Consider the following 19,143-nt stretch of genomic DNA (forward strand, 5'->3'; position numbering starts at 1 on the left):
GACCAGCTGAGGTGCTTGCTGAGGGCAAAGGGAATACAGAATGGGTGGTGGAAGAAGGTAGTTTTAAATACCAGTTACGGCTACCTGACCAGTTGCAGAAATGGGGACTGTAATTGCTATGAGCATTTCTGTTTTGTACGTGTGCATCTAATGTTTTTGTTTCCTTCACTTATAAAATATAAGACGTAAACAGGGCTAGTGCGTTTTCGATTGTACGCATGTTAGTGTATCATGTTAGGCGCAAGTATGACTTTGTAATCATCTTTATTCAGAGATTATGTATGGTTTCAGGAGATGTGTACAGGTGCCAAGTTGACAAGGGGTGGACTGTGATGGTTAAGATTGTATGTCAACTTGGCTAGGCCATTATTCTCAGTGTTTTAGCAGTTGTATAAGGTTGCGATCACCCCGATGATGGAATCTGCTGAGTGGTACTGACAGAGGCGGGGCCTGTGGCAGCTCACCACCCTCTCAGTTTCATCTCTCTGCCTTCTGCCAGCTTCATTCTGTCTGCTCGCCTTGCCAAGGGTTTTGGCTTATTCCAGACTCAGCACGTGCCTCTTGTTGTCTCACCTCTGGTTTGTGGGACTTGAGCTAGCAGCTTACCTGTTGATCTTGGAATCCGTTGGACCTCTCAGCCTGTGAGCAAGAGTCCGGTTCCCCAACCTGCTGACCTTGGGTTCGCCAGCCCCTGCAGCTACGTGAATCAGAAGGAACCTTGCGGTCTTGTCTTCTGATCTTGGAATTCATTGACCTTCACAGCCTGTGAGCAGGAGCCTCTGTACGACCTGCCAACCTTGGGTTCCATGAGCTGAGAGAGGCCTCTACCCTGATCTGTGGACTTGGGATGTTTTAGCCTCTACAATTGTGTGAGCTATTTCCTTGATATAAATCTCTCTCTATATATATTTATATGCTTACTGATTTTACTTCTCTAGAGAACCCAGCCTAAGACACTGGTTGTATGAGGTCCCCCCTTTCTGCTTGCTTCCCTTTCCTTTTATCTCTTGTAAGATAAAAGGTGGTGCAGGCCACACCCCAGGGAAACTCCCTTTACATTGGATCAGGGATGTGACCTTAGTAAGGGTGTTACAATCCCACCCTAATACTCTTTAACATAAAATTACTACCACAAACTGAAGGGCAACTGCACAATACTGGGAATCATGGCCTAACTAAGTTGACACATATTTTCTGGGGACACAATTCAATCCATAACACTACCTCACTAACATTTTTGAAGCCCAACTCAAATGTAGCTTGCTTGGCATTCTATTCACACTAATCACAACCTTGTTCCAGGTACTATCATTTGCCCTCTCATTTGTATTACTTACTCACATCATAGATGCCTCTATTATGGTAGTTTGTATAGTGCCTGTCTCTCCAAATAAACTGGAAGCCATCCTTGAATTTCCCCTCTACTTCATATCCCTATAGCCATTCCTTTCTCAAGTCAAGCCAATTCTAGTTCAACATACAATTCAAACTCATCCACTTCCATCATCTTCCCTGCCCTCACCCTGGACTAAGCCATAGCCATCGCTTGCCCAGCTCTCCTTTTCTCTGTTTTCACTCTTGATTCCCTACAACATGTGTTCCAAATCTTAGCCAAAGTAACATTTTTAAAACATAATTCAAACCTTCCCCATTTAAAACATACCAATTGTACTTAGGTTTCAAAAATCATGATAAAGGCTCTCAAAGTTCTTTATGCTCTGACTCAGCTCAACTCATTCCACTCTACCCCTGGTCAATATACGCCAGTCACAATGACCTTCTTTTACTTCAAGGCCTGGATAAGTAAGGTTCTGTGTGCTTGGAATGGTCTCCCGCCATCTCTCCAACAGCTACTCCCCAGGTCAGAGAGGCCTGACCTCATCACCATCCTTAATTATAAGCATTCAAAGCACCCTGTAATTTCCCCCTCATAGACCTAATTAGAATTTATACCTATGTATTTATAATTATATGTGAAGTATAATTGCATTTTTTATTTATGTTTTGGCTTAATGTCTGTTTTTCCCAGTAGACTGTGAGTTCCATGAGGGCAAACGAATGCTTTTTGTTGGTTTGCTTGTTGTTTTTATGTTTGTTTGTTTGGTGACTATAGTGGGTGGCCTCCCCCAACCCCCCCCAAATAAATGTCTACATCCTAATCCCCAGAATTTGTGAATGTTACCTTATTTGGAAAGAGAATCTTTGCAGATGTAATTAACTTAAGGATTTAGAGATGAAGAGATGATCCTGGATTATCTAGGTGGCCCTACATCCAACGTCAAGTGTCCTTATAATGGACAAACGGAGATGAGACAGAGAAGAGAAGGAGACAATATGACCACTGAGGCAGAGATTGGAGTTATGCTGTCACAAGCCAAGGAACACCTGTAGCCAGCAGAAGCTGGAAAAGGCAAGGAAAAACTATCCCTTAAAACCATGTGATGGAGCACTGCTGATACCTTTATTTTGAATTTCTGGCGTGGAGAGCTATGAGACAATAAATTTCTGTTGTTTTAAACCACCCATTTTGTAGCACAGTAATTTGTTACGGCAGCCCTAGGAAACTAATACAGTCACCTAAACATTCCTAGTATAGTAGATGGTCAGTAACTATGTGCTGAATGAATGAACAAATGAACCTTCATTGAAGAAGAGTTATATGCATTCATCATTATATACCAGAACCTACCACAGTGCTCCATGGAGTTTTCAATGGCTGATTTTTTGGCAGTAGATTGCCAGGTCTTTGTTCCAAGGTACCTCTGGGTGAACTTGAACCTCCAACCTTTAGAATAACAATCAAACAGTTGAACTGTTTACATTCCCCAGTGACTCCTAATAGAACACTAAACCAAACCCAACCCTATAGGATAGAGCAGAACTGCCCCATAGGGTTTCCAAGGAGCTGCTGGTGGATTCAAACTGCCGACCTTTTGGTTAGTATCCTGAGCTCTTAACCACTGTGCCACCAGGGCTCCAAGTAGAACACAGTAGGTGCTAAAATTATGTATTAAATTGTATTCATTAGAACTCACTTTATAAAAATACAGGCATACAACATTTTGAAGCTTAAATATGAAACGGAAACTTAAGAGTTAAACTAGGCAAAGTCCTTCTTTATAAATGAAAATAATAAAATTAAATGTTTTCTGACTAACTCCGGGTCACCCAGCTAGCTCATGGTGAAGGAAATAGCACTTATTTATATAATTTCTGTATTGGCATCTACTAGGATATCTTCCCTAATCAGGAACACATCATTCTCATTGAAATTACTATGTTGCTCCTATCTTCAGTAAAAGACTCCAGAGTTCATTGTCATTAAATTAGTTCATATATGTAGGTCTGCATTGATAATGAAATAAATAATAAACCAAATCCCAAGAATTGTAAGATAAAAATTTTTATCCATTCAAATTCCAAGAAATCCAAGAGGGAATCTCAACATTAGATAGGGATTTACTATTACATTTTACTTGATTTCTTTACTGGCATTCAAATATTTAAACAGCTAATCAGGAATTATCTCATCACTTAATAATTTACCCCCCAAAAATGCATAGAATAAACCAAATCATTTCAGAACTAAGATATTTTCTACTTAACTTCTGACTTTGGGATAACTCCGCTTGAAAAGTCTCTAATGACTGTGGTTTAAGTTTAATGTATTTCCATGTATATTATGTACACAGCAGAAAATAGCACATCTGCTTCTACCAATAAAACGAGAGTACCTTGAATAAATTATTTTTTCCTTCTGCATGGGACTGAGCAGTGTAGCTCTGGAAATCGGAATATTTGCACTTGTTTCACCAGAGTCTAATTTTATGATCTTAGGCAAATAACTTGATTTGTTTGTGTGTCATTCACCCATCCACCTATCCAGACATCCAGGCATTAATTCAATAAGCATTAATTCCAACCTACATCATCTGATTCGAAAACTCAGGTTCTCTTTCATCACTGTGTTCCCAATAGTTTCATCCTCAATGTAGATGCATCATTAATCTATGTTAATACTTGTCTATAAAATGAATTGTACGCTTACTGGTAGAATCTGGTTGTACTCTGTAACACATGGGGTCACCATGAGTCGGAATCAATAGGATGGCAACTAACAACAACAACAAATTTAGAGAATCCACTTATAATTGGAAGAACCCAAGAGGTCATTTAGTCAAGTTCTCAGCGGCAGATCCATTCTTAATTACCCAGACTCATGTAAGTTTATCCATTATAACCTTAAACATTCTTGGGATGAAAGCTTCCAATATTTCCCTTGGAATCTATTTCTTTGAACAATTATATTTGCTCCTACTTTTTTTTGTTGTTGTTAGGTGCTGCTGAGTTGATTCTGACTCATAGTGACCCTATGGACAACAGAAATGAAACACTGCCTGGTCCTGAGCCATCCTCACAATCATTGCTATGTTAGAGCCCATTGTTGAAGCCACTATGTCAATCCATCTGGTTGAGAGTCTTCCTCTTTTTTGCTGACCCTCTACCAAACACGATGTCCTTCTCCAGGGACTGGTCCCTCCTGATGACCTGTCCAAAGTAAGTGAGACGACGTTTTGCCATCCTTGCTTCTAAGAAACATTGTGGCTATACTTCTTCTAGGACAGATTTGTTCATTCTTCTGGCAATCCACAGTATAGTCAATATTCTTTGCCAACACCATAATTCAAAGACATCAATTCTTCTTTGATCTTCCTTATTCCTTGTCTAGCTTTCGCATGCATATAAGGCCATTGAAAATACCATGTCTTGGGTCAGGCACACCTTAGTCCTCAAAGTGACATCTTTGCTTTTTAACACTTTAAAGAGGTCTACTGCAAAATAAATTTGCAAAGTAGATTTGCCCAATGAAATGTGTCCTTTGATTTCTTGACTGCTGCTTCCATGGGCATTGATTGTGGAGTCAAGTAAAATGAAATCCTTGACAACGTCAATATTTTCTCCGTTTATCATGATGTTGCTTATTGATCCAGTTGTGAGAATTTTTGTTTTCTTTATGATGAGGTGTAATCCATACCGAAGGCTATAGTCTTTGCTCTTCATCAGTAAGTGCTTCAAGTCCTCTTCACTTTCAGCAAACAAGGTTGTATCATCTGTATATTGGCGGATGTTAACGAGTCCTTCTCCAATCCTGATGCCATGTTCTTCTTCATACATATAGTCCAGTTTCTCAGATTATTTGCTCAGCATACAGATTGAATAAGTATGGTGAAAGGATATAACCCTGATGCACACCTTTCTTGATGTTAAGCCACACAGTATCCTCTAGTTCTGTTCAAATGACTGCCTCTTGGTCTATGTACAGGTTTCACATTAGCACCATTAAGTGATCTGGGATTCCCAATCTTTGTGATGTTATCCATTCTGCTTATAAGAGTGGTTCTACTTATAGGGCTCATATTTTTATCACTCATATGTTCATTTATTCAAAAAAAGTTCCTGGGTATCTTTCATGTGACAGATTCACTGTGATAAGCACTGACCATAGAGACAGAGCTATGAAAGGCTAATTCCGTCCCAAAGTAACTCATAGAATAATGGAAGAGAAAGATAAGTAAACAGATAATTTTGCAAAATAGAAGCCCACATGCTATAATAGAGGTAACTACTGAGTATTTTAAACACCTCCCCAAAGAGAAGTATTTAAAGCCTGAGAAGTGGGAAGGAGTGCAGATGCGATCAGCAAGGCTCCCAGAGAATGAGCCCTTGTGAGTCCATTAGGACAAAGGTTATTCCTTAGTCACTGGTCACCAGATTTCTTTACTACTCAAAGGGTCTTTCCAGCTTATTCCTTTCCAGTGACACCAGTCAGCCTTTTAAACTTCTCAAAGAAATTCCAAGAGATAAATCCTTGTGAAGATTTATCTCTACCTGGGCAATCAGGTAGTTACTGCCCAGATGAGAGATATAGCAATTGTACCTTTATCTGGGCTCACATTTGCACTCAGTTTGTTACTGCCTCAAAATATTTCACTAATTTTAGAGGAAGACTCACTCCTTCTGTGGCTTTTATTTTTAGAAAGGTCAATAAAGGACCAGATTCCCAGAAAAATATATTGTATAGTGTGAAACCCATATCTGATTATACCGTGCCCTTATTTAAAATCATTTAGTGGCTCCCCAGTGCCTATAGGATAAAATGCAGTCTCTTTAATCTGGAGTACTTGGCCCTCCATGGTGAGCCTCTGTCCCCTACTAGCATTATCTCTTATCAAGATTCTGTCACACAGTATAGGCCAACCAGGCAGAACTCCTTGAGGTTGTGGACAGAGAGGAGTCACTGAAGGATTCTTAAGACAGAAGTGAGACGATCTGATCTATGTTTTAGAAAGAAAATTCTGGCATCTGTGAGAGCTTGTTTTACATTTCCTGAATGAAGCAACTATCACAGTAACATCCATATATAACTCAACTTCCTTCTTCAAATCACTCTGGAATGAGGCATGATGTAAAATAGTAAGCATAAAATTAAATTAAACTTAAGAAAATTAACGAATATGTCCATATTAAAAAAACAAAATAGTAGCTGTTGAGTTGATTCCAACTCATGGCAACTCCATGTGTTTCAGAGAACTTTGCTCCATAGGATTTTCAGTGCTGTGATCTTTCAGAAGTAGATCACCAAGCCTTTGTTCCGAGGTGCCTCTGGGTGGATTTGAACCACGAAACTTTTAGTTAGTAACAGAGCAGTTAACTCTTTGTACCACCCAGGTACTCCTAGGTCCATATTACCCTTCCGTAAAAATAAAACTACAAAGGATTCCCACTATATTTATCTTTACTTTGATAAAAATGTCAATGTGAAGGTTTGCAGATGGCCCCATTAAGTTATGCCAATGACAGTCTATTAGCTATTCTTAGATAACTGGGAACCTCAACAAATCCTGAGCTGCCCAAGAACTTAATGGTTTGTAAAGGCAGCATTCTCTATGCCCCAGTCATGGTGTATGTGTGTGTATGTGAATTATGTTTTCTTGGCTGTAATCTTTATGGAAGCAGATTGCTAGGTCTTTCTCTCGTAGAGCTGCTGGGTGGGTTTGAATCGCAATCTTCTGTTAGCAGCTGAGGGCTTAATCGTTTGCACCACCAGGACTCCTTGTATTCAATAAAAACCAATTCAGAATACAGTTTTCTGTTCGTTTGTACCATCAAGTGCCTCTCCCAAATATACACGCTATGTGCGTATGTGAACTAAGCACTTAATTGTTGTCCTAATTTTCTGTACCTATGTATGAAGTTTGCTTTGAGTTCAGATGTTGATTTCATGAAAAAAACAAAACAACAACAACAAAATGGTCAGGTGATAAACTAGGTACATGAAAAAATCCTCCAGCAACTTGGATAGTTAGGTTCAGAATAATTCAATCTGAAACAAATAACATTTGGGTATTGTATTATTATATAGAACAAACAATTACCGGATTTGTCTCCTTTGATGGATTTATTAATTTAACAAGTATTTATTGAGCACATATTAAACATATATAAAGAACAAATTGTTAATTAAGACATTGCCTTTGCCTTCAAGAAGCAGAATATTTCCATTTATTTCAAGATCTCACTTCTTGTTAGGTGCCATCAATTCGATTCTGACTCATAGCAACCCCATGTGACAGAGTAGAACTGCCCCTTAGGGTTTTCTTGGCTGTAATCTTTATAGATGCAGATTGCCAGATCTTTCTCCCATAGAGCTGCTGGGTGGGTTTGAAACATCAACCTTTCGGTTAGGAGTTGACAGCTTAATCGTTTTCACCACCAGGATTCCTAGTATTCAGTAAAAACCAGTTCAGGACACAGTTTGGTCTGTTCTATCGTTCATGTCATCAAGTGCCTCTCCCAAATACACACGCTACACTGATTAGTAATAGGCCATACACTGATTAGTAATAGGCCATACACTGATTAGTAATAGGCCATACACTGTTATTGACCTCGGTCCTAAATCACTTAACTGCATCGATTTTAAGCTCCAAATGTTCGCTAGGTCCTTTTCTCCCCACTTCTGACCTTAATGCTCCCTTTTCCGTAGGAACTTTTATTCAACTTTTGACTAGGATTTGATTTCTTTTGAGTAACACCACCTCAATTTGTCTTGGATAAACATTTTGCCCCATCTGATCCAGGGTGCAGAGGCTACTGCTGAGGGCCGGGGGAGGAGAAACAATTTCCACCTGTCTACCATGTTATAACATGCCCCCATCTAACAGCCCAACATAACCCTGCATTTCAAAGGTGAAATGTATAAATGTAAGAAATATGGTAGAATATGAATCATAAGTCAGTATTCTACAAAAACATGCAACTATTACATTAAAATAGCGACTAAAAACTAAGAAACTAGGTCTGCTGTCTTGTGAAGATTCCCATGCCACCATATCAGCTGGAGTCCTCATCTGCCTCTTTGCTGTCTTAGTCTCTTTTGACTTGATTTCATAAGTCATTCCTAGGCAGATGGTGGATTAGTTAGGTGCCTTAAGAGACTCTTTTCCAGTCTTATCAATGGTTGTGAAGCTCTTTTTGAATATGCCTTTTAGTGTTTCTTTCTTTTTTTTTACCCAGCTTATGAAAATGTGACAGGTTTGACATGACTTGTTACATCTATTAGGGTGATTTTATTGATTCTAGAATTATTTAGAGTGTTAAATATATGAAAGACCTGGTATTCAACCACTGGGGATACATAGCCAACAAAACAATTATGAATCCTTCCTTTAAGAAGCGTACAGTCTTGGAGCAGAAGAGACTTTATATACTAGGCTTACAAATGTATTTCAAATTGCTTTTTACTAGGGGCTTCTAGAAAAGTTTCCTAAACCAAAACTGTTGATGTTCTTTATGCTCCTGAAACTCTTTTAATAGAGGACAAAGCCTTGCTATTACTCAACTGGAAGATAACAATTGAAATATTAAAAAAAAAAAAAAAAAAAAACTATGGGAGAGAGACCATATTGGCTGAAATTCATACTAAAGTATAAATGACTGTCATTAGATTATTGTTTTATGAACAAATATCTGGACTGGAAAGGGACAAAGCAGATTGGTATGCTGGGTTCTGAATCAGGGAAATCATGGTAAAGAGAAACTTGGTGTTCTGAAGGAGAAAATTATCTACTGAATAATCTAGCTTACAAGAGCCCCTTGCAATATTTTATGTTGAAAAGAATAACACACTTAGAAATCAGAAGTTATAGGCTCTTGTTTGGGCTCTACTACTTCACTATGTGGCTCTGAATAAGGTGCCTAATCTCTCTGGGACTTAAATTGCTTGTTTATGAAAAGGAATAATAAATTCGCCCTAACTACCTCATAAATTTATTAGGAAGTTAATATAGATCATAGGCTGTACAAATGTAAGGTGTTAATAAAGCAGGATTACTGTTATAACACAGTGGGTAGCTTGAATCGTCTCTAAAACATGAGTGAAATAAGCACAGGCTAGGACATTCATTTAAAATTAATTACACACATAAACACTTTCTGCTAGTCCAATTACAAGTATTCTGATCTCAAACTTGTACAATAAACTTCAAACTTACTTAAAGCCATGCTTTCAGATGACAATGAATAGATGATTCCTTTATACCCTGCCAAGAAATCACTGTGTCACAGAATTTATCTTCCGCTTTTGAAACAAGTGTAGTAGGATTGACTGGTTTCTGTTATCCAGTCATTTTACAGTTAACATGTGTGATACCCATTTCACTTAAAATGCCATAACACTTTCAAAACAGTTATGTTTTCCTAAGAAGGCTGATTTTCTAATTTCACTCACTACTACCAGTTGCCATAAACTCCGACTCACACCAACCTCACATGTGTCAGGGTAGAGCTATACTCCATAGGATTTTCAATAGCTGATCTTTTGTAAGCAGATCACCAGGCTTTTCTTCCAAGGCACCTCTGGGTGGACTTGAATCTCCAGTCTTTCGGTTAGCAGCCAAACATGTTAACCGTTTGTACCACTGAGGGACGCCTATTTCACATTAGCCATGATTTAATTGTGTGTTATGAACTCCAATGAACCCAAGTCCGTAAAGCCAACATTCATTACATGTCCCCTCCGTGATTTGGGATGGATCACCTGATTTTAGATCCCAGACTCCATCAGGAAGACCAGCTTCCAGACGCGTCCTCAAATCCATCCCGTTTCTATAACTCTCTTCACTTGCCCCCCAGTGTTCAGCTCAGAGTTTTTGCTGAGAGGTTAATTTACTGAGGTTCAAAGAAGTTAAGCTTCTGCCCACAGATGTGTGGAAAAGGATGAACCTCTAAGATTTGAACTTGTTTCTAAGGCACCAAAGCCCATATTTGTCCTTTCTACCACATCCTGCTAGTTCAGAGAGCATCTGATTCCTCCATCTTTTTAGTGGGAGAGACCTGGGTTACAATCTATTGAAAAAAAAAAAAAAAAAACACAAAAAATAAAAACCTGTGTTAAAAGATGTTTTGTGATCTGTAGGACAAAGAAGGCTATTTAAATTGAAATCATTTTCCTAGTATCCAAGATCTCTAAATCTCATGCACATTAAGTTTGAATTAACACTAACAAGGGTCTAACAGCTTTGATACTGTGTTCTTAGATAATTAAATTCTTAGAAAATCATTCCACATTTGAGGGAGAAGCGAAGGACACAGAGAGTTCAGTCTTAATTCAAAGTCACTTACACATCGTTACCTGCTGTTTCCAGGCCTTCACGGAGTCAGCAGGGAGGATTTGATATTAAAAATGAGTTTTCTCTTTCTCTTTTTTCCCCCCAAATCCTCAGGGGGAGATGGTGGAATTGTCAACGGGAACTCTTCCTAAGCTGTCACTTTACCTTGGCATTGCATCATATTCTGGAAAATCCAGGCCATTTAACATTCTGAAGCTGAGGCTAATATCAGCCATATTCCTTCACAACTGTACCCACTTTACATGTATAAAGTGATTTACAGTTTACAATGCCTCTTTTCTATTCATTACTGCATGTGACCCTCAGAACCGCCTGCAGATGTCTGAGAGATGGTACGTTTTTTCAGAGCATCATTCAAAAACAGATTGTCTGGCCGCTGATAGGCTTCATGAGGTGGCCTTTACCTTGGATAAATCATCATGAACTAATATTTGGCTCTGAGGCTTAAAGAGTCACAAAATAAATCTTGTCATGTCTTAGAAGTGAGCAGGGTTGGGAATCTTGACTCATAATAACAAACCTCACAAGAGACTGATGAATACACTTGAATTCCAGCTTAAGATTTGAAGATGAGAGACAGAATTCAGTGGCTGAGAATGGTCAAATCAGATGACCAGGACGTTTTCTTTGAGAATAGCTAACAGAAGTTTGTTTGAGTTTTCAAGATGAGAAAGCTGAGTCTCAGAGAAATAAATAACTTGCCATAGTCATCCAGCTGATACATGGTGAAACAAACTTGAACCTCTATCTCTACTCCAGGAGACAGACTTACAGACCTGCCACCAGGACTGACCTGAGCTGGGCCTCCTCCCACTCCTGGTTAGTGTTTGGATAGGCAACATGGATGCTGACCCTCAGAACTCTCTTTTTACTCTCTTTCTTTGACTGCCCAGCCCCTCTTTGGATTAGCAAGGTGTAACTTCAGCTATGTTAATACTTCCAGTCAGGTGATAACATAATCAAGTGTTACTAGTTTGGGAGGGGGCTTCTATTACTTTAAGTCAACTTTGCACATCTCTGCTTTGATCTGATACATGTTGGATTAGAGTTGGACCATCAGACAATAACCTTACCTCCTAGGCTAAGGTGGCACCTTATACTCAGCTCTGTTTTTCAGGACACAATTCCTTCTAGAAGGTGGGGCAGCAATTATTACCCTCACTTTTCATATGAGCAACCAGAGACCAAGGAGTCCTGGCAGCCCAGTGGTTAAACACTTGGTTGCTAACCAGAAGATGGGAGGATTGAACCCACCAGCTGCTCTGCAGGAGAAAGATGTGGCAGTCTGCTTCAATGAAGATTATAGCCTTGGAAACCCTATACGGCAGTTCTACTCTGTCCTAGAGGGTAGCTATGGGTCAGAATTGACTCGACGGCAATGGTTTTGGTTTGGGTTAACCACGGACCAAGGGAATTTATATAACTCAGCTAAGGTCATGAAGCTTGGAAGTAGAAGTTTCAGGCTTGAATCCATATTTCTGGGTCTCAGATCCTGTGCTCTTTCTACTTTATCACAATGCCTATAGATAACAATAATCATAACAGCCATTGAATGCATGCAGTGTGCCAGACACTGTTCTAAGTATTTAAATGTATTAACTTGTTTGATCATCGCAGCAACTCTATAAATCAGGTATCATTATTATTATTATCCCCATTTTATAGAGGAGGAAATCATGTACAGAGAAACCAAATAACTAGTTCAAGGTCATGCAACAAGTAAGTTGCAAAACCAAGATTTAAACTCAGGCAGTCTGACCTTGGAGTCCGTGCTCTTAAACATATCCTCACAAACAAAAGAAAGAAAACTGCCCTGGTTGGGTAGCGGCAGTGGGGAGGGGAGTTTCAGGAAATCCCAGGAAGGTCTTGGCTCAGCCAATTATCTTTTTCTCATCTATTGATCAATGTAAATATTCCAACTCTGAAGCCTCAGTCTAATTTGCTGAAGGGATTTCTAGCTTCTAAAAATGCAAATAGTCATTCTTACTAATTATTCAGATAACAGTGTAGTTGAAATATCTGAGGAGAGGAGAATTTGGTGAAGGGAAAGTATGCCACAATGGGACCCTTCAGAGAAGGGAGTGGAAGCCCAGTCAGTGAATCTAAGAATTCCAAATGAGGAGGAGAAGACGAATATCTACTCTCTGTGACTCTCACCTCCACCAAGTGCAATTGTTAGGTAGTTATTGTTAACTCTGAGAATGAAGTAACTTTTGCAACCCTACACAGCTTGTAGTCAAGAAATCATAATTAGAAACCTGGTAGGACTGGCTCCAAAGCCCAGGCTGTCTGTAGCATAGCACATAGCACGACTGCTTCCAGGACATAAACATTTCCCTGAGGTCACAACCCTCCAACCTCTTCTTCCAAAGGCTTCACTTCCCTAGGTGTAAAGACTTTAAATCTGTGATTGAAGCAGACTCTCGAATGCCAGGATACTCTGACTTTAGTAAACAGAATGTGGGGAACATTTCAAGAAGAAATTTCCTGTGTGTTTGTTTTTGAAACACCATTCCCACGAAGCCCTTAATTCAATTACTGCCTGCCACAGTAGCAAGCTGACAGCTCTGGAGCCAGCGCAGCAGTTACTGTTACTAGGAGAAAGAAACCTGAGTAGGTGTTTCCCTGGTTTGGAAAACAACTGACAACTTCTAGAAAGAGGAAGAGAAAAGAGGGGCAGGACTGAACATTTCTTGGGCCTCAGTGATGAGCCAAACACGTTACATTCATAATTCCCTATAATCCTCTCAACAGCCCTACAAGGTGGGCACTACTGTCTTTTTCTACAGGTAAGGAAATTGACGTTAAAAAAAAGGTAGCAACTGGTCTAGAGTCACAGAGTTTGTAAAGGTTGGGGCTATGTCCCCAGGGCTGTGAGGCAACTATGTAACACCACCCTCCTCCTGTGAGCCCAGCAGCCACGCCCTCCCTTGTATTAGTTTATCTAACTTGTTCGGGCCCATATTCAGATAGCTGCAACTTGAATAAAAGTTAAAAACTAAAACCAACAGCCAGGGGAGTCAGCTTCAATTCATGGTGACCCCATGTGTGTCAGACTAGAACTGTGTTCTGCAGAGTTTTCAATAGCTGATTTTTTGGAAGTAGATTGCCAGGCCTTTCTTCTGAGGCACCTCTGGGTGGATTAGAACCTTCAGCCTTTCAGTTAGCAGTCAAGCACATTAACCATTTGCACCCCCCAGAAGCTCCTGTATAAAGGTTAGAAAGCTGACATTTATGTAGCCACCATTTCTAGCCAAACTTCCTTCTGCCCTTAGACTCTTACTCCCCCATTTCCCAGGATCCACTTGGTACAGTATAAACAGTTCATTGCACTTCTGAAGAATATAAAAATTTTAAGGGGCACTATAATAAGAGCCTTGTGAATAGAGACCACATCCTCTTTGCCCTATTCACTACTATTTTCAGTGCCGGAAACAGAGTAGGTACTTAATAAATTTGGGAGGGAAAAAGGGAGGGAAGAGCGAGGAAGAAAAGGGAGGGAGGGAGAGAGGAAGAGAGAGGAAAAGTTTTTCAGAAGTAAACTGAAGGAAAGGAGAGAAGTGAAAGCTTTGCAGAAATAAATGGGTAGAATGTAGGAGCTGATTACATGGGAAGGGGGGAGAGAGAAGGGAGAGAAACTAAGAAAATGCAGGCATGACTATCAAGAATCTTATTGTTTAGGAGATGAAAGTTATGTCTGTGAATATTTATCATCATTTTACAGGTGTGTTCTTTTAATAAATGAGAAAGAGTTCCAATTATTTTTTCTATTCCAAAGTTTATGTTCTGTTCCACTACTCAAATTACAAGCAAGGAGAAGATGTAACTATATATGCAATTTCTGTATTTATATATGAGAAAGCCTGCTGAAATGCTTTTGAATAAGACTCAACAGCATGCCCCTGGCTAGTAAGCCATTAAAAAAATCTATTTTGGCAAGTTGGTGAATCTGTGTATTTGTATTTCAGAGCTGCAAGAATCCCATGCTGTTTTACTGAAACTTGTCCTGCGGTATATTATTAGAAAGCATAATGCAGGTAACTTTGCTGATCTATAAAAAGAAAGTCATAGAGTGGAATGAACACCTTGAACTACAGCTCCAACTTTGTAATCCAATTTCTTTGAGTCCACAGATATGTTCTTATTGAAAACATAACAAAAAAAAAAGTATGACAGAAATCAGTTTTCTCATTTAATCAGCCCCTTTGTTAACTCAACCATTAATTATGTGCTAGAGGAGTCTATTCACATTGTATATGAATCTTGCATAATTTGCATTAATTGCAACTTAAGATGTAAGTACATTATGTGGTATCATATGTGTTTTTAGTTTATCTCCTAAAGAAAAAAGTTATAGCTGCTTATGGTAGACATGACTTCTTTATTTCTTCAAACACATAAAAGAAGAAAAACAAAATCCTACTGATTAGTTTAGGATATGGTGTCTTTTGGGAGAAGATAACTGCATTAGCTCTACTAGTTCTTGAATCTTTGCTGAGGCAACTCCTCCCAGACTCTTATACAAGTCTCCTCCTATATCTAGCCTCCTTGGCAGTCTGGAAGAGAATGCTTGTGAATCCCTTACCTTACTTTTTGCAAACCCCTAGCTAAGGTGCTTGCTGGGTCTGGTTTACTATGCCCAGTCTTGACTGCTGTTCCTCAAACCCTCAGGTGACTGACAATGAATGAGGCTTTTCTTTTCCATTTTCTAGGCACAGAGATGATTCCCAACCATCCTGGCTGTGAGGTTGTAAGGGGAAATGGGGTAAGTGTCTACAAACCAAGATGACAAGTTGATGAGGACTATATATAGCTGTCTAGATAAGAGGAAAAGTCGTTTATGTGGTTAGTGACCCCAGAATATGATACTCTGTTCATTGTTTCATTCATTTAACAGACCTTTACTGTATACTGACCATGCACCAGGAATTAAGGTAAGCACTGGGGATTCTAAAATGAATGAACAAAATTTTCTATCCTCAAAGATGGCTCAGTGTGGTAGAGGGGGCAGAATGTAATTAAATTATTCAATACTGTATTGCAAGTGCTTTAATAAGACATGTAAAAAAAAAAAAAAAACAGTAATTGACACAAAGGAAAGAAAGGACAACTTTATCTGGTAGAGACCGGGAAATTGGGAAAAGAGGAAGAGGAGATTCAGAGTTGGGTCATGAAAGATAAAAAAGGTTCACAATACAGAGGAAGAGCCAAAGGCATTTCAGGTAGAGTAAAAAGCATTTTCAAACATAAGGACTATTGCTTGGCATATACAGGGGACTGTACATAATTCATAAGGGCTGAAGGGAGGGAGAGTCCCTCAGTGATACAAACAGTTAATGTGTTTGGCTACTAACCGAAAGGTAAGAGGTTCGAGTCCACCAAGAGGCACCTCAGAAGAAAGATCTGGCAATCTATTTCCAAAAAATCAACCATTGAAAACCTTATGGAACACAGTTCTACTCTGACACAAGTGGGGTTCCATGAGTCAGAATTAACTTGATGGCAACTAGTGGTGGTGATGGTGTGAATGAGTAGCTGTGATGAAGTAGTATAGGAAAGGATGGGTCAGTTCATGGACTAGCCAAATTTTACTATATGTATGTGTGTGTGTATACATATGTATATATATGCATATATGTATATGTGTGTGTGTGTATATGTATGTGTGTGTGTGTATATATATATAATCCAAAAAAAAAACCAAACGTGTTGCTGTCAAGTCAATTCTGACTCATAGTGACCCTATAGGACAGAGTAAAACTGCCCCGTATGGTTTCCAAGGAGTGGCTGGGGGATTCAAACTGCCGACATTTTGGTTAGCAGCCAAGCTCTTAACCACTGCATCACTAGGGCTCCATCTATATATACAATGGAAGAATTCAGGAAGACAATATAAGAACAAAATGATAAAATAAATAGACAACTAGAAACCATAAAAAACAGCAAATAGAAACCCAGAAGATTAACAAAATAATTTCAGAAATAGACAACTCAATGGAAAGACATAGGAGTAGAATTGATTCGATGGAAGACAGAATCAGTGAAATAGATGATAAATCCTTTGATACTATTTTTTTTTTTTCCTTTGAGGAACATTCAGAAGAAAGAATGAAGAAAGCCTAAGAATTATGTGGGACACTATCAAGAGGAATAACTTATGCGTGATAGGAATTCCAGAACAGGAGGAGACAAAAAAACAGCACAGAAAATTCTTTGAAGATTTTCTGGCAGAAAAATTCCCTAATACCATGAAAAATGAGAAGATATACATCAAGGAAGCTCAACGAACCCCATACAGGATAGACCCCAAAAGAAAGTCACCAAGATATGTTATAATCAAACTTTCCAAAACCAAAGACAAAAAAAGAATCCTGAGAGCAGATCAGGAAAAACAAACTGTCATCTACAAAGGGGAACTAATAAGACTAAGCTCTGATTACTCAGCAGAGACCATGTTGGCAAGAGGGTAATGAGATAACATTTATAAAACTCAGAAAAAACTGCCAACCAAAATTTTATATCCAGCAAAATTATCTCTCAAATACCATGACAAAATTAGGACATTTCCAGGTAAACAGAAATTAAAGGAATTTGTAAAAACCAGACCAACCTTACAAGAACCCTTGGAAGTCCTTCAATAGAGAAACAACAGCACCAGACAACAACCTGCGATTAAAACACGTGACAGCATCACCCATATATCAACCAAGATAAAAAGAATTCTCAAAAACAAAATGAAGCTACAAGACTGAATAAAGGGAATCAAAGAGTTAATCAGTAAATGATAACAACTTCAAAATAAAAGAGGGATTAAATGGTGTAGTTACAGAAATTCCATGTGAAGGAGTCAAGGCAATATCAAGATAAAACAGACTGTTTTAAACTTGGGAAGATAAAGATAAATTTCAGGATAACCACAAAGAAAATTAATAAACCTAATTACCAAAATAAAAAAAGAAGAAAACCATAAAGACTCAATAAACACAAAATCGACAACAACAAAAGTAAAGAAAAGAAACTTCATAAGCAAAAAGAACTCAGTACAGAAAAGCAAATAGAACAAAGAAACCATCAACAGTACCAAAAAAAAAAAAAAACAAAGCACAATGAAATGAAAGTGTTTAGTTCATGCCTGTCAATAATCACACTAAATGTAAATGGGTTAAATGCACCAATGAAGAGACAGAGACTAACAGAATGGATAAAATCAATCAATAATAAAAATAAAAACATTAATATGTTATCTATAAGAGACACACTTGAGACACAAAGATATAAATAAGCTAAAAATCACTGGATGGAAAAAAATACTAAGCAGACAGTAATCAAAAAAGAGCAGAGGTGGCAATATTAATCTCTGATAAAATAGACTTTAAGGCAAAATCCTGCACAAAAGACAAGGAAGAGCATTATATGATGATTAAAGGCTCTACTCACCAAGAGGATACAACCATAATAAATATTTATGCACCCAATGACAGAGTTCCAAAATACATAAAACAAACTCTAACAGCACTGAAAAATAGAAATAGACAATTCCACAATAACAGTTGGAGACTTTAACACACCACTTTCAATGAAAGACAAAACAGCTAAAAAGAAACTCAGCAAAGATACAGAATATCTAAATATCACAATAAATCAACTTGACCTCATAGACATATACAAAACACTCCACCGAACAGCAGCACAGTACACATTCATCTTCAATGCACATGGATTATTCTCTAGAATATACCATATTTTAGGCCATGGAGCAAGTGTCAATAAATCAAAAAATTTTGAAATACTACAAAGGATTTTCTCTGATCATAACACTATAAAATTAGAAATCAATAACAAGAACAAGGAAAAAAGTCAAATACATGGACACTGAATAACACTTTGCCCAAAAATCACTGGGTAATAGATGAAATTAAATACAAAATAAAAAAAAATTCCTAGAATCAAATGAGAATGAAAGCACAATGTATCAAAACTGTTGGTACACAGCAAAAGCAGTACTCAGAGGTCAATGTATAGCAATAAACACACATCAAAAAAGAAGAAAGGACCAAAATCAACACCTTAACCCTAAAACTCAAACAAAAAGAAAAAGAGCATTAAAAGAACCCCACAGGGACAAGAAGAAAGGAAATAATAAAGATTAGAACAGAAATAAATAAATCAGAAAACAGAAAAACAATTGACAGAATCAACAAGACTAGAAGTTGGTTCTTTGAAAAAATCAATAAAATTGACAAACCACAGGCGAAATTGACAAAAGAAAAGAAGGTGAAGGTGCAAATGATCCAAATAAGAAATGAGATGGATGATGTTAAAACAGAAACAACTGAAACAAAAGTATCATAACAGACTATTATGAAAAATTATACTCCAAAAAAATTGAAAACCTAGAAGAAATGTACAAATTTCTAGAAATACACTACCTACCCAAACTAACACAAACTGG

Source organism: Trichechus manatus, unplaced genomic scaffold (assembly GCF_000243295.1).
Source record: "Trichechus manatus latirostris isolate Lorelei unplaced genomic scaffold, TriManLat1.0 scaffold00003, whole genome shotgun sequence".
Lineage (NCBI taxonomy): Eukaryota > Metazoa > Chordata > Mammalia > Sirenia > Trichechidae > Trichechus > Trichechus manatus.